This window comes from Peromyscus californicus, unplaced genomic scaffold (genome assembly GCF_007827085.1).
Source record: "Peromyscus californicus insignis strain IS unplaced genomic scaffold, ASM782708v3 Scaffold_10__1_contigs__length_136768540, whole genome shotgun sequence".
NCBI lineage: Eukaryota > Metazoa > Chordata > Mammalia > Rodentia > Cricetidae > Peromyscus > Peromyscus californicus.
The window spans coordinates 99,333,421-99,348,755 of record NW_026294391.1 but is presented as its reverse complement, the minus strand read 5'-3'; the positions used below and the strand labels follow the sequence as shown (position 1 = coordinate 99,348,755).

General features: G+C 38.2%; 1 protein-coding gene and 1 long non-coding RNA gene across 4 annotated transcripts in view; one reads left to right on the top strand and one right to left on the bottom strand.

Moving 5' to 3' along the window:
• Nucleotides 1-15,335, top strand: part of Klhl13 (kelch like family member 13) — a 165,694-nt gene that overhangs the window by 52,179 nt on the left and 98,180 nt on the right. The gene's annotated exons all lie outside the window — the stretch shown is intronic.
• LOC128110187 (uncharacterized) overlaps nt 1-15,335 on the bottom strand; it is a 112,874-nt gene that overhangs the window by 59,620 nt on the left and 37,919 nt on the right. For both annotated transcript variants that reach the window (XR_008218139.1, XR_008218140.1), the window contains exon 2: nt 13,815-13,871. This is a non-coding gene — a long non-coding RNA (uncharacterized LOC128110187). The remainder of the gene's footprint in view (nt 1-13,814; nt 13,872-15,335) is intronic.

Here is a 15,335-nt window from a genome sequence, read left to right as displayed (position 1 = left end):
GTTTGCTAATGTCTTATCAAGAATTGCTAATTCTAAACTATAAGGACTGGGAATGGTAGGTAAGTTTGATAATCCAGAGTTCAGGTTGCAGTCCTTTCAAGGTCAGAAAGGAGAAACCAAAATCATATTTGCTGTATCTTCACAGGCTGTATTTCCAAAGGATAAACTAATTATAGTATGACATATAAGCATCAAATATCAGAGTTTTGGCCAAATAGCTCTCAGTGTTTCTTTTCAAAAAGTACCCAATTGAAAGCAACCCTAAGTCCCTGGCCAAGATACTTAGGGGCAGTGACTTCCCACTTAGAGTCAAAGGGTTGAGCTATCCTGTATTTCTTTTCAGTGGCTCTCATGTTTTTCTCATTGGCACTCCTGAGCAGAGATGGAGGCTTATTACTGATAGAGTTTCTTCAAGACTGAAGTCTTTAGTATTGTGGCCTTTCTCTCTGACATATTTACAAGATTTATTTTATTTTAATTTTGTATATATGCATGTGGGTGTGTGTATATGAGTGCAGGTGCCACAGAGGCCAGAGGAAAGTGTTGGATCATCTGGAGCTGGAGTTACAGGTGGTTGTAAGCTCCCCAGACAGGGTGCTGAGAACCAGATGTGGGTCCTCTGCAAGGGCAATATGTGCTGTAACTGGTGGGCCACCTCTCCAGCCCCTCACTGACTTTTTGAGCAATGTTAAGTGGTTCATAGACTTTATGTAACAAATTGAACTACTAAGTTAAAACTGGCTTGTTAACAAACTTTGGGAATTGAAATTCAAATTAGACTTTCTTCTCATCTCCTATCTTAGACCCCTTATTCAAATCTGAAACTGTAGCTGCTTGCACTTAGACATAGAATCATTGCATGAATCAGCTTTACATATTCACAGTTGATTGTTGGTTTTATTATAAACCACTTCTCGCCGGGTGGTGGTGGCACACGCCTTTAATCCCAGCACTCAGGAGGCAGAGGCAGGTGGATCTCTGTGGGTTCAAGGCCAACCTGGTCTACAGAGCAAGTTCCAAGAAAGGGGCAAAACTACACAGAGAAACCCTGTCTCAAAAAAAAAACAAAACAAAACAAAAACAAAAACAAAAAAACCCAAAAAATAAAAATAAAAAAACCCCACTTCTCCATTATTTTTTAATTTCTTGACTTCTAGTTTCTGGCCTCAGGTTTCTTTTTGCTGTTTGTTTAGTCAGAGGACCACTAATGAAAAACATTTCCCTTTTCTACTTGACCAGATTCGTATTCTCTCTCTGTGGCCTCCTGTTTCAGGACTCAGTAAGTCACCATATATGGCTTTTAATCTATTAGGCCTCAGCTTCTTTCTTTTAGGCATTTTGTAGTGCTTCATTTAATTAACCAGAAATAAAACTCATAGACATTATAAGCTGCTTGTATAAGTATAATGAAAAATACAATGATTTGATTATAGTATGAAGGAAATGATAGATATGATTACGGATCTAGCTTTTGAGCCCCACTGAGGTCGAAGATGTGAAGTACTCAATGCTTCCACCTGCTCTTGTAGAGTAAGTTCCATTTTTGTGAGTGGTGCTACAATAAACATGTGAATGCAGGTGCCTCCTCTTTAGAATACTGATTTGCTTTCTCTCAGATACATACCTAGGTGTCAGGAATACCCATCTGGTTTTCCATAAGGACTGTCATAAATTACATTCCCAGGGAATGGGTTCTCTTTTCTGCACATCCTTCTTGACACTTGTTAGCTTGCATCTTCTTTTTCTTCTTCTGATTCTTGTTATCCTACTGCTGGGAAGTGATAACTCACTGTGGTTTTAATTTGTATTTCCCTGCTAATTGGTGACTTTGAGTATTTCTTAATATACTGGTCAGCAATTTGTATTCTTCATATAGTGGTCAACATGTCAACTTGCTAAGTAAGATCTAGAATTACTTAGGAGACAAGCCCTTGGGCATGCCTGTGAGAGATTATTTAGAGTAGATTAGTTGAGCAGATAGAGCCGCTTACTAGTGTGTGGCACCATTTTGTAGACTTAGGTCCCAGACTGAAGAAAAAGGAGAAAGTCATCTGAATACAGATAACCGTGCTCTGCTTCCTGATTGGGAAAACAGTTTGAGTAGCAGTCTCATGTTCCTATTGCCATGCTTTCCCACCACAGTGATATTCCTTCCAAGTGATGAGCCAAAATAAACCCTTCCTAAAGGTGCTTTGGGTCAGTATTTTTTTTCACAACAGTCAACAATGACAAACTAATAGACTTTATATTTGTTTGAGAAATGTGTTTCAATCTACTGCCCAATTATTACTCAGTTTTTCCTTTTTGTTATTGAATTAGATCTGTCAACTGTTGAATAAAATGTGGTACTTGTATTCAGTAGAACTATTCATTTACCCGAAGGAATGAAATCTTGACATTTGTGGCATGAATCAACCTGCAGGGCACTATGTTAACTGAAATAAGGCAGACAACAGAATGACACATATATAGAAGCTGAAATGGTTGCTCTCATAGGAGTAGGCAGTAGAATAATAGGTTTCCAAGTGCCAGATTGAGTACCAGAGAGAGAGAGGGATGGGGAAAGGTTAGTACCTATGGTAGTTTGAAAGAAAATGGCCCCTAAAAGGAGTGGCACTATTAGGAGGTGTGGCCTTATTGAAGTAGGTGTGGCCTTGTTGGAGGAAGTGTGTCACTATGGGGGCAGGCATTGAGGTCTCTTTTGCTCAAGCTTCCTGCAGTGTGACACTGAGACTACTTCCTGTTGCCTGCAAGATATAGGACTCTCAGTTCCTTTTCCAGCACCATGTCCGCCTGCATACCACCAAGTCCTGCCATGATGATAATGTATTGAACCTCTGAAACTGTAAACAAGCCACCCCAATTAAATGTGTTCCTTTATAAGAGTTGCCATGGTGATGCAGGATGCCTTTCTGTATGCTGTGAATATGTGTTGCTCCCATTAGTTAATAAATAAAGCTGCTTTGGCCTATGGCAAGGCAGGATAATGGCCAGGTGGGAAATCCAAGCAGAGAGACAGGGAGAAGAAGAGCAGAATCAGGGAGATGCCATTCAGCCACCAAAGGAGCAAGATGCCAAACAGACTGGTAACACCACAGCCATGTGGCAGTACATAGGTTAATAGAAATGGGTTAATTTAAGTTATAAGAGCTAGTTAGTAATAAGCCTGAGCAATAGGCCAAACAATTTGTAATTAATATTAAGCCTCTGCATGATTATTTACAAGTGGCTGCAGGACCAGTGAGAGATCCTTTCTCAAAAACAAGGTGGATGGTTCCTTAGAAACAACACCAAGGTTGGCCTCTGGCCTTGACAGGCGTGTGTGCACATGCACTTGTACACATACAAGTGCCTGCTCACACATGAACCCCCACACACCTACACATATGTGTAAAAGATAAATGAATGGTTGATCACTAAATAAATATAAGCCCTTGCTGAAATGTATGTCAAGGTAAATGGACATAGAGTTCACTATTTTGATGGGGAGATGGGGAAGAAATGCTCTGAGAGCTGTTCTTAAAATACCTAGATCTAAGTGGTTGGAGGAAGATGATGTAAATAAAACAAATATAGTATATTTTGAACACCTGATTTATGTATATATAGATATATATGTGTACATGATCTCATGTACTCCTCCTATATGTTCTCCTGGAAATATTACTCTCCCTATTACATAGTAACTTTCTGAAAATTAGTTTAAGTAATTTCTTTGTAAAGTTACTAAGTGACAGTAGAGCTCACATCATTAAGATTCTAAGGCAGTGGCTCTCAACCTCCCTAATGCTGTGACCTTTAATACAGTTCCTCATGTTGTAGTGACCTCAAACCATAAAATTGATACTTTGTAACTGTAATTTTGCTACTATTGTGAATCATAATGTAAGTGTCTGTGTTTTCCAATGGTCTTAGGAGACCCCTGTGAAAGGGTCACTCAGTCTCAAAGGGTTGCAACCCACAGATTGAGAATCACTGCTCTAAGGTATATTGCCATGTTCCCTTGAATATGAAGTTAAGTGAATAAATGTTTCAGCCAAATTCTAATCAGAGAAAGAAACTACACAAGGTATTTAAACAAAGAGAAGCTGCGTATAGAGTAACTTTTAAAGGTTAAGAATTTTCAGTACAGTTAATGCTGTGCTGCCTTATAGTTATATGTATGTTTTGAGAATTTCTATATGAATTTTATAATGATCAATTTCTACTAAGAATTCATTTGGGATTCTGATCTGTGTTGTTGTTTGCTTTTGTCTCACACACAGAAGCTTATTCTTACTTATGAATGCCTGGCCTTAGCTTGGCTTGGTTTCTAGCCAGCTTTCCTTAACTTATCCTCTCTACCTTTTGCCTTTGGACTTTTCCAGTTCTCTTATTTCTGTAAATCTTACTCTTACTCCACGGCTTGCTGTGTAGCTGGGTGGCTGGCCCCTGGAGTCTTCCTCCTCCTCTGGCTCCTAGATCATATATCCCTCATCCCAGATTTCTCCTTTTGTTTATACTCTCTGCCTGCCAGCCCCACCTGTCCTTTCTCCTGCCTTGCTACTGGCCTGTTCTTTATTAAATCATCAGGTGTTTTACACAGGCACAGTAACACAGCTTCACAGAGTTAAACAAATGCAACATAAACAAAAGTAACACACCTCGAAATAATATTCTACTACAGATCTGCATCATGTTAAGACTGCAGGGAGTATTTCCATCTTATCATTAAGTCTTCCAGTCCACAAATATGGGATGCTTTTACAATTATCACTTTCTTATTTATTTTTGTGGTGATTGAACTCAGAACCTAGCACATGCTGGACAAGTACTGTACCTACCACTAAGCTACCCCACCAGCTCCTACTTTACCACTTATCAAGGTCTTAGTCATATGAAGAATAGCACACTGCACCTATAATCCCATCATTAGGGATGCATAGTCAGCTGGATCCCAAGTTTGAGACCAGATGATATTCAGTTTTATTTAGTGTCTTTTTCTTCTTTTTTTGTAAGTATAAGAATCAAGTTTGGGGGCACTGGAGAGATGACTTAGTGGTTAAGAGTCACTGACTGTTCTTCCAGAAGATCCAGGTTCCATTCCTGAACCCACTTTAGGCAGTTCACAGCAGTCTGTAACTCCAGATCCAGGGGATTCAGCACCCTCTTTTGGCCTCTGTGGGTATCAGGCATGTACATAGTTTGTAGACAGACATACATACAGTCAAAATACCTATACACATAAAATCATAGTAATTAAAAATTTAAAAAGAGAATTAAATTTTGTAATTCTCAATTCTGTTCCATTTATCTGCATGTAAATTCATATAGACAATTGAATATGATATATATCATATAAACCATAAGTATTTATTTCATGTTTATATTAATGGAATTCATATATTATATATTGAATAGTTGTGGATAGAGGGCAACATCATTCACTTTGTTCCTGATCTTGGGAGAAAAGAGTCTTGTCTTTCATTGTTAAGAATGTTAATTGATTTCCTTTTTTCTTTTACTTTACACCATTTTTTTTTACTTATCTTTGTTATGGAAATTTTTGACAACCCCTTAAAATTTAGGGACTGAGGTAATGTACTCCTTTATTTCACACTAGTCATAGTCCTGTGATTCTGAATTCAGATTGTTCTGTAAGTGTATTTTTGTTCTGTTTATATTTTATTAAAAAGAACAAATCTGTAGATTATAGCTTGTACCTTTTTTGAGGTGGTGAAGTCAATTTAGGAAATAAGATGCCACCATTTATCTAGCAGGCTTTTGTGCAGAGAAAGCCTTGGGGTTTTTTTTTCACATTTAGTATACAAGCAATTATAAAGGATTCCTGTATTAAGTTTTTGAATTCACTGACAAAATTTGGAACTGAATATGTTCTGAAAGATGATCTCTTTTGTGGTTCTAAAAGTCTCCTAAAGTCGTAGATCAGGATATGGAGCCAGGGATGAGGTGTTGGGTGGTGGGGAGGGGTGTGCAGTCTGGGGTTGTTGGACAGGCTTTAAAGGGGTTTTGTTGGTGGTGGGCAATGTGTTACCTGAGTTTCCTAGGACCAACCTGAACTCCCATAAGGCTGCTGGGGCTGTGAGCCCTAGTATGGAGCCCACGGGACGGGGTACAGTCTAGGGTTATTGGGTGGATTTTAAGGAGTGTTAGCTGGTGGTGGACAGTGTCTTACCTGGATTTCCTAGATCCTGCATGGCCTCTGGTAAACCTGAAAACTTCTTCCAAAGTAGAAGGCTAGAATGTGGGGCCCAGGGGTGGGGGTGAAGTCTGGTGTTGTTGGACAGGCTTAAAGGGGGTTATGTATTCTCCGGGATCTCTAGAACTACTCTGGCCTCTAATACAGTTGCTTTGGGCCTTAGTAGTATTCAGATTCTTAATCTATGCATATGTGTGGTGCAGACAGGATATGAACTGCCTGTAGCCATTTTCCCAACCACTCTTTCTTTTTGAAGGAGAGTAGCCTGAGATGGGGTTGAAATAAATAAAGTCATGTTGAGAAGGTCTTAAACTCACTATTTGTCCTAGGTAGATTTCCAACTAATGATCCCCTTATTTATAATTCCCTGGGATTACCCTAGTCTTATAAACTGTTTTATGTTTTGTTTTTGTGAAATATTCAGATTTATCCCTAACTGATTTCAACACATTCATGATATAGCTAATAAATAATCTGTATTTGTTTTTATATTTTATGAAGATATGAAGATATCTGATCTCACACTAGTCCTACATGGTAGAGATGTTATTTTTTTGTGCATTTTAATAGTAATTGGGAAGATTTTCACCTGTTCATTTTCCCCAATCTATAGATTCAACCTTCAAAATACCTATTCCCTCTGTATTTGTTACTTTTCTATTTTTGAGATAAGACACCATGACCAAGGCAACTTAGAGAAGAAAGAGTTGATTTGGGCTTATGGTTCCAGAAGGTTAGAGTCCATGACCGTGTATTTGAGGCAGCAGGTGGCAGGAACTGAATGTTGAGAGCCAAAGCTGAGGGCTCACAACTGTAAGCCCAAAGCAGAGAAAGTGAACAAGAAATGGTGTGCATGTCTGAGCTCTCAAAGCTTGCCTTTAGTGACACTTCCTTCAAGGAGGCCACACCTCCTAATTCTCTACAAATAGTTGCACCAACTGGGGACTTAGCATTCAAATGCCAAAAGCTATAGGGACATCTAATTGAATTCTCCCAATTCTTCTAAATAATTTGACTGAAATTATACTGAGGACAAAATCACTTGTGTATGAATTTGAGCCTGTCTGTCCTGGATATGTTGTGTGAGTATTCATTTTCTCAGGTCCTTTATTCTTTTATGTACTTCAGTAAAGCTTTAAAACTAGATACCTTCCAACATCTATTTGGGGGCTTTCTTCAGGTGTTTTACAAATTTTGATACTTATAAGTAATTTTTTATGACATTAGTGGAATAAAAGCAGTTCTTTTTTTATAGGATCAACATTCTTTACAGTGAGCCTCTTTAACTATGCCAGATTTTCAGAAAATCTGTCTACACAGTGCATAAGCAGTATTGTGTTAGCTGTAAATCATTAGGTCTTAGACTGCCATCCATGATTGTACAGCAGCAGCAGCCCTTGGAATCTTGTTAGAAATGCAGGACCTCTGGACTCATTCCATCCTAAATGAATGAGGAACTGTGTGCAGCAATCTGTATTTAACATGTCTCTAGGGGCTTCTGATGTGCAAGAGAAATTTTCCTGCTGTTATTTATATTTTGTCCCTCTTACGTTTTTTTCTTGTAAGACTGTGTAGCAGGAGTCAGTGGAAACAAATTACTAACTTCCAAGAGTAAGAGGGAGGAAGGGATTAGGGGATATCTATACTCTTTTTCATTTTTCAGTTTCTTAATTAGAGTAATCAGGAAGAGGTTCGAGTTTGGTGATTAGCAGAAGTAAGTTTGATTCAAAGTGAGACATGGTAGGCAAGCAAAAGTATCAGTGAGGAATTGCAAGCCATCAAGTCAGCTGTGCCTGGCATTTGACACTAAATAGATGTTTGTTAAAGGAAATTTAGCCCTTTTAATAATAGTTCGACAACCATTTGAAAATAATAGAGAATTTTCTTAATAGGAGTGCAATATAATTATCAATAAAAATGGTCAGTTGCAGAAATGACAAATGATGTCATAAGACAACAGAAAACCCCAAGGAAGTCCTAAATATATTATGAGTGACAAGATTAGAAACCATGAGGGACCTTGTTGAGAAGGAAAGGGTGATGCTACTAAAAAAAGCGCTGTGACTAAAGGTCTATGGCATGTAATGGCCAGCAAGATGGTAGTGACTACATGGTGCTAACATGGACATGTTGCCTCAGTGACTGCTGAGTTTCTTGAGAAGAGAAATTCCATTCCATCATTCCACCAAAGACAGCAAGAATCAGATGGATCATAGAAATCTGTTCATTCAAGTGGGAGGTTGGATCTAGAAACAGTTGTTACTGTACTTTTCTGGACCCAGGAAAGTCAATGATGTTGACAGTCAGCTGACAACATCATCGAAACATCCCTAAACTTACGGTGAGAGGAAAGAGGATTTGAACTATATAGCCCAAGCACCTCTTTCCAAGTTTAGTGCTACATAAAAAAGAATGTTATAAAAAAACAAGAGGTCAACTCCATGATGAAAATGGTTATGAACAGTCCTACTTGATTACAGTCACCAATAGATTTTCAGACCTACAGTTTTGGTTCAACAGATGTCAGTGGGAACCCAGGCAAGCTGATCACTTATTTCAGTGATGCATTATGAATTCAGGTGAAACATTTAGGATAGTGTGACTGTCCTAGTTTATAATGTTACACAGTTTAGAAGGGGGTGAATATATGGAAATGTACCACTTGGGTGTTCAATGCAGATTTACTATGAGAAAGAAGTGACTGCCTACTGCAATAGTTGGCATATAGGTGCTTTGGGGTATGATGTCTTCCATGCCACAGGTAGGAGGGAGCTATGAGCTATGAGCTTAAATGATAATTCTGTAACTTTTCTTGAGATACTATAGAGAGAACCCAGTGCTTTGTGTACGGTAGACAGTGATGTAACTCTGGAATACATCCCCATCCTTTCTATAACGTTTTAAAATGTACACTTTGGAGGCCTCCTCACTTGTCCCCTACCCACGGTGACATGTTGCACTTAGCAGCAATCTTTAGTTACTCTTTCATCACTTGGAGGGATACCAGAGAGCAGGCATGATAATCTAGAAATCACCAGTGCATTCCCTCCATCCTGTGGCTGGGCTTGAGCCCCAGCAGGACACCTGCCTCCAGTCTTCTCAACCCCCATTTTACAGATTGGAACTTTGGCAGGAGAGATGAACAAGTGGCAGACAGGGCTGAGTCCCAAGTAGGCAGGGAGAGTGGCCGGGAGTCATCAGACAATTGGTTCAGTGCAGGCAGGGACGATGGAATGAGATTCTCCCACGCTTCCAGGGATGGATGGTGAGATTTGGTGGGAGTAAAAAGAGAAAGAATTCCAACAGTTGGGTGGCAAGGTTTATTAAACGGCAGTTTGGTGCAGATAAGCTTTGGTGGGAACCACATCTGTTGAAGAAAAAGCTACTTCCAGCCTCTTGATGAACTAGCCACTTATTACTAAATAGCACTTGCAATGATCTCAGGAAATAAGGCAGGGATGGGAACCCATCCAGGAAGGAGATGATACTTTGAATTACAAATGGCGTGTTGCAAACTCTGCAGTTCCTTTCCTGAAGGGTGCCCTTGTGTGGAGCATGGCCTCATGCTCATAGCACGGGACTCTGGGAGCTGAATCCCTGAACAGCCACGGAGGGCACTCTGCTTATCTCACTGCGACTGGCAGTTTTTTTTTTTTTTTTTTTTTTTTTTTGAGACAGGGTCTCACTGTAGAGTCCTGGATAGACTGGAACTCTCTATGTAGATCATGCGGGGCTCAAACCCAGAGAGATCTGCCTGCCTCTGCCTCCTAAAAGCTAGAATTAAAGGTATGGCTTTTAAAAACAAAAACAAAAACAAAACGAAACGAAACAAAGACAAAACAAAACAAACAAAAAAACCAAAAAAAATAAAATGTACACTTTGTGCATATACATGGCTTCTGGTATTGGGTTTCTATGGGATTCCTATGTGCGTGAACAAATGTATATATCTCTGCATTTATATGTGTTTCTTATGCTTTTTCTTTGGCTCTTTTCCTTATTTGGTTGTTTTGTCATTTTTTTTTGTTTTTGAGTAATCTTATTGTATCTTATTTTATTTTATTATTATCCCTTAGAAACCTGATGTTTTCTAATAAGAGACAGAAAGGGAGTGGATCTGGGTGGGAGGGAGGTGAGGAGGAGGTACGAGGAGTAGAGGGAGGGAAAACTGTAATCAGTATATATTGTATCAAAAATCCATTTCAATAAAAGAAAAAAGAGAGAAAATGTACCCTTTCATTTAATAAACCTCAAAGAACACATTTCTGATGATTAAACTTCAGATCCATGATTTCAAGATAATGTCATATTTGCAGTGATGCTACTATATTTAACTTGAGTTGGAGGAATGCAGTTAAATTCAATTTTGCTTAATTTTGTAATTTTTCGATTTTGTGGTGCTGAGTGTTTCCTACCAGTTCTGTCAGCATTCTTTTCTTATAACAGGACTTATCACAATTTTAAATGAAGCTAGACTATTATAGAAACTTCTAAAACTTCTTTCATATAACACCAATTTAATTCCTAAATAAGGTTTACCTTATGTGATATGAAATTAATTTGGGATATCTCAAATCTCATTATTTTTAAAGCTATTGGTTCTTGTGCAGACATGGATAGAGTGATATGGTGGTTTTTAATTAAATGTAAAGTCATAAGAATCTATTTGAAATACTACCTAACAATATGATAGGTTCTTGAAACATTAGATTTGTGAGTTACTGAAATGCTTATGGCAAAATTGCTTGACTTATACAAGATATCTCAACTATGAGGCACAGTCTTGTCAGTTTTATTTCTAGTGAGCTAAGTGGAATATTTTAAAGGCAAACTACAATTAGGTCTTTGTCAGGTGTTCTCTGAGTAGTGATTCATTTCCCTTTTTATTCATTAGGTTGTCACAGGCAATGAGAAGTGTGGCTTTTTCTCTTTTCTTCATTCAAAGGGGTTGATGAAGGTTGAGACATGGTCTCAAAATGTGGCTCAGACTGTCCTCAAACTCAAGATTTTTGCTTTCTGGGTGCCAGGATTATAGGCATATACCAACATTACCAGCTGAAGTGTGTCTTTTTAGTTACAGTGCTTGTCTGGCTACATTTTTGCCATGATTTTGAAGGAGAGCAGAGAGGGGTATCTGGAAGAGTTTGAAGGGAGGAAAGGGAAGGCAGAAACGTTGTAATTAAATTATAATCTCAAAAAATAAAATAAAATAAACTTTAAAAAATGACAAAAATCTAGCCAGACAACACTGTAACTAAAAAGACACCTTCATCAATCCTTCGAATGAAGGGTACATTTTCCCTCTTTCTCCATTGGAGAAAACTAATTTTTCTTTTGCAAGCAGTTGACAATTAAAGATAGCTTTTTGGTTAGGGATGGGAGCTGTCTTCCCCCCTCAACACTGCAACCTTGTTTGGATGGAACCTGTGCAGGCCCTGTGCATGCTGCCATAGTCTCCGTAATTTCATGTGTGTGTGTCAGTCTTGTTGCATCTGGAAGACATGGCTTCCTTGGAGTCATCAATCCCCTCTGGCTTTTACAATCTTTCCACCTCCTCTTCTGCATAGCTCCTAGAGCCTTGAGGGGAGAGATTTATGAACATATCATTTAGGATTGAGTGTTCCAAAGACTCACTCTGTGTACATTGGGCAGTTGAGGGTCTCTGTGTTAGTTCCCATCTACTGCAAAGGAAACTTTTCTGATGAAGACTGAATGAGGCACTGATCTATGAGTACAGCAGAATGCTATTAGGAGTCATTTTATTGCTGATCCTTTAGCAGAATAGTAGTATTTGGTTTTCCTCTAGTTCCCTGGCCTATCTAGTCTCAGGTTCTTGGCTACCCAAGCAGTATCAGGCACGGGTTCTGTCTTATGGAGTGGGCTTTAATTTTTCTCACTCACCTTTTCCTATATTTGTTTGTGGGACCAGTCCTGACATAATTCTCTTGAATCTGTTCATATATGTTTCATTTTTCAACCACTGTAATGTGAATTCTCCCCTACTGATTCTGAGAATAATACGTTGAAAAGAGCACACCTCATTTGATCATTGTCAAAACAAGTAACTCTTTCTTACTTTCAGCAGAACTTAAAATTGTTGAATAATATTGGATCACTTTTCTTCAACTTTTAGATTCGATTCCCTTTGTTTCTCTCCTGCCTATTTTTCTGATTCCATCACTAGCCTCTTTTCCTGTTTCATTGTCATTTGGACTTTTTAAGGAAAACAGATTCTTGAGCAAAAATTTCAATCTCATCATGTTGCCCACCACTTAATTGTTTAGGTATGCTTCTAATACATAATTCTATCAATATTCAGTACTGTTTTTGTTGTCTCATTATTTTCCCCTCTTCTCTGTCCTCTTTAGGTACAAACAAAACAAAGAAAAACTTTGATCTCTCTGGCTATCCACAGAGCCCTTCAGTGTGCTATTATTTCATGCTTTGACTATGGAAGTGGTTTCTTATCTAGTCTGTTTATTTCTAAATCTACCTTCTATTCCATATATATATATATATATATACACATATACACACATATATATGTATATGTGTATGTATATATGTGTATATGTGTGTGTATTTGATACATCTATTTAATAGTATAAATGTAGAAATTTTATATAAATATATACATATTTAATTCTATGTTTTTTTTTAAACCTGGCTTTAGTTAAATCCTATGTGAATTTGATTGCATGTGTTTATTCCTTCCTAATCCCATTCAATTATAAAGCAAATTTAAAAAAATCAAGTTAGGGAGAATACAGTAGAAGCATGGAGGTGGTTAAAACTATTTTGAACAAAGTAAGTTACAACTTAAATGAATTCCCCTTCTCTCCTATGAGGAAAACAAACTAATTCTTCTTATGGAAATTCTAATATCTCCAGACTTGGTCTGTGAGAAGCAAGAATGTATCATGTGATTTAAAACATGGGTTGTTTATTGAAAGCCTTTATGGTAAGTGGCTGGAGTTCCAAGCTAAGCCCTGCTCCTTAGGAAATGGAAGAGTCTGCTCTTGAATTTTAATGGCAACCCCAGACACAGATCTTTGTGGGCTAGAGGTGTTGTTAATATGAAGCAGGGGTGTTGGTTAGAGAAGGGCTGAATCACACAGTTGCAAGGACCTAAATGGATACAACTTACATATATCTTGATTGCAATCTATCTATTTGGTGTGCTAGGCGACCCTGGCATATATACCAAGCTCAATAGGGGAAAGTCACTAAGACTGCCATCCAAATGAGTTGTGCTGTCCACTGATGTTGAGTCTATCTTACTTGACTGACAATGGATGTGTTAATTGTTTTTAAGAAAGGGCTGGTACATTCTGGTTGGACCATGACCCAGCTTTGTCTAGCTTAGCAAATAAACCTCTTTTCTGCTTTGTTGTGTGGGGATCCACTTGTCCTGCTGTGCTGCTCCAGATCTGTTCTGTCCTTAGTACTTTTTACTCGGTGTAATTCTGGAGCTGTCTGCCTCTTTTGTGGTATGACATCATCTTTTACCTTTCATGGCTTGTCCTCATATTGTTTCCTAGATCACAAACTTTGAGCTGTTATAACAAAATCCCAGAGAGGGTTAATTCATACAGAAAAGAAAAATATTCCTTACTGTTGTGCAGAATAGAAGTTCAAAACCAAGGTGCTAGGGTCTTCTTGCTTTATCATCCTGTGGGAGATGATGAAAAGGAAAAGAGAGAGAAAGAGTGAGTATGTGCATATGAAAGCAGGCCAAAAGGTGGTGAGATAGCCCAGCAGATAAAGGTGCTTGCTGCCAAGTTGTGTGACCTGAGTTCAATCATGGATACTACAGGGTAGGAGAGCACTGACTCCCACAATTTGACCTCTAATCTCTGTGTGCATACCATGCCATGGCCTCCCATGCAACCAATTTAATAAAAACAAAAACAAGTGACACATATCCTTTTATAAAGAGCCCACTCCACAAAATGATCATTAATAAGGCTGTTGTCTCTATGATCCAAATGTCTGACAAACCCAAACACTCCCCAGCACTGTCACATTAGGAGTAAAGTTTTCCAACATAGTGCTTTCAGAGCGGGACACATCCAAATGACAGTAAGGATTCTAAATAAGTTTGAATGCTTAGCTCCAGGGCATTATATTTTATGCCTCATTTAATTAGTAAAGCAGGGCTTTATTGCTCATCTCATTCTTCTGGATTCCTAGTAGCAATCTAGGTACATTTGGTATTTTAATGCTTTATCATATCTCCTTTAAAAACACACCATAGAGCCTGAACAAAATATAAGTCTTACAACATCTCAAAATTATCTCACCATTTAAAACTTTTTAAGGAAAGGGAAAATCCAAAGTCATTTGATTTTGAGATGCTTTAAACTTTTAATTTCATTTAAGGTCCTTGATTACTTGCAACAATGTGCTTATAAGCAGAAAACATGATGTGAACATAAGCATACATGCTATATAGTTTTGATTTATTTCCTTTTTCAAATTTATATAAAAAATGTCTAGCAGAGCACATTTTTTCTCTTTCTCCTGTTTCTTTTATTTCTTTTTTTTTTTGTTTTTCGAGACAGGGTTTCTCTGTGTAGCTTTGCGCCTTTCCTGGGACTCACTTGGTAGCCCAGGCTGGCCTTGAACTCACAGAGATCCGCCTGCCTCTGCCTCCCGAGTGCTGGGATTAAAGGCGTGCGCCACCACCGCCTGGCTTCTCCTGTTTCTTAAAAAATAAACGGGAAGAGAGCTAGGGACAGATGAAGGACCCATCTCCCACTCCTTAATTATTTTTTCTGTAAATCTTCATAGCAGACACTTTTACAAACAAAATTGCATGTAACACATTCTTATACTTCTAATGTGATAGCTTGATTTTATTAACAAGGAACACGAAAGTAAAATGTACATTTTGCTTCCTAAAAGAAACAGACTTTGGTATAGTTCAGTTTACTAAAACAGGACAACCATGAAACCAATTCCATTCATTTCAAGAAAAACAAAACTTCTGTTTAATACCTAAGATTTCAAGATGTTGTAAATTTCTGGCCCATATTTTGTGCAACCCTTTGTAAAAACTTTATGGGCTTCTCAGACTCTTAGTCCCCACATTAACTTGGGAATTGGTGCTGTCTTTGTATAGCAAATGCTTGCC